This window comes from Elaeis guineensis, chromosome 8 (assembly GCF_000442705.2).
Source record: "Elaeis guineensis isolate ETL-2024a chromosome 8, EG11, whole genome shotgun sequence".
Classification (NCBI taxonomy): Eukaryota; Viridiplantae; Streptophyta; class Magnoliopsida; order Arecales; family Arecaceae; genus Elaeis; species Elaeis guineensis.
The window spans coordinates 62,304,843-62,306,464 of NC_026000.2; positions in this window are offsets into that span (position 1 = coordinate 62,304,843).

Genomic DNA, 1,622 nt, shown 5'->3' on the forward strand with positions numbered 1-1,622 from the left:
CATTAGCGATCCTAGAAGCTCCTCCAAGGATAAAATATTTAGATCTTTGGCTTCTTGGATTGCGGTCACTTTGGCCTCCCACATCCTTGGTAAAGACCTAAAAATCTTTCTCATAAGATCGCTATTAGAGTAAGACTTACCAAGACTTTTTAGACTATTAATAATATCCATAAAATGAGTAAATATTTCAGTTATTGATTTATCATACTCTATTTTAAAGAGTTTATATTTATGTACAAGCATGTTAATTTTTATTCCTTAACTTGATTAGTACCTTCATGTGTTACTTCTAATCTATCCCATATTTTTTTAACTGACATGCATATTGAAATGCGATTAAACTCATTAGCATCTAAAGCACAATATAAAATATTCATAGCTTTAGCATTAAGTGAACCATTTTTTTATCAACCTTATCCCATTCTCTTTCGGATTTGGTTGATTCTACACCATCAATTATCTTAGTGAGTGTGTGTGGTCCATTAACTATGATACTCCACATATCATAGTCAAGTGTCTGAATAAAAATTTTTATCTGAGCTTTTCAATAGGTGTAGTTTGACCCATTGAAAAATGGAGGTTAGTTTGTGGACTGCCCTCGGCTAGTGAAGCACCAACTTGAGTTGCCATAGATCTTTAGCTTTTTGATGGTTAAATCAAAATAGGACTAGAGCACCAAGCTCTAATACCACTTGTTGCCCAACTATGCAACCCAAGAGGGGGGTAAATTGAATTTTTAAAAATTTAATATTAATTTAGAACTATGAGGATTAAATAATAATGAGTAGGATATATGTAGAGAGTGATTTAAGCAAGGTATAAAAATTAGATACAAGAATGCAAGTAGATAAAAAAATTTAGAAAGAGAGCAAGTAAGCACAACACAAACAAACAAGATTTATAGTGGTTCGGTGCCAACCTTGCACTTACATCCACTCTCCAAGCTCCTACTTGAGAATTCAAATCTACTAAATCATATTCAATAAGAATACAATGTCGGTACCTCCGACTCTAGCTATCCAAGCTAGAATACTTATTTTTAGATACAAGCCAACCTAATACAATCCGATTCAAGGTTCAGACCAACCTTTCTAAGTTTTGGAATCTTTCCAAAACTAAAGATCAAGACAAAACAGAGTATGTGAGTTAATCATATGACAATATAAATTTAGCTCCTTTAATAAGCAAATAAAACTTTAAATACACTTTACACAATAAGAAGAAAGCTTTTCTGATTTTTTTCAAGGTGGTTGAAGACTTGAATGAACTCTAGAGGGGTTGGTAAACTTAAATTGAAGGCTTATTTTTCTTGAAGAGGTCTTTTTGCTTAGGGCTGAAATGAATGCTTGAGTCTCTTCAATCTTGCTTCTTTTTTCCTCCTTTAAGTACCTTTATAGCTTCAATAGATGAAGAAATCTGGGCTGAAATAGAGCCATTGAAAATCATTAAAAGAGCATTAAATACTGCCAAAAAGAGCTAAAACTAGTCGTTATGGAAGTTTTCATCACAAGGGGTCGACTCATGGGGTCAACCTCTGTGGTACAGAATAGAAAATTGCTGTTCTATATCTTTAGCTTACACAGCAATAGAGGTCGACTCATGGAATCAACTCCTTTGGTGTG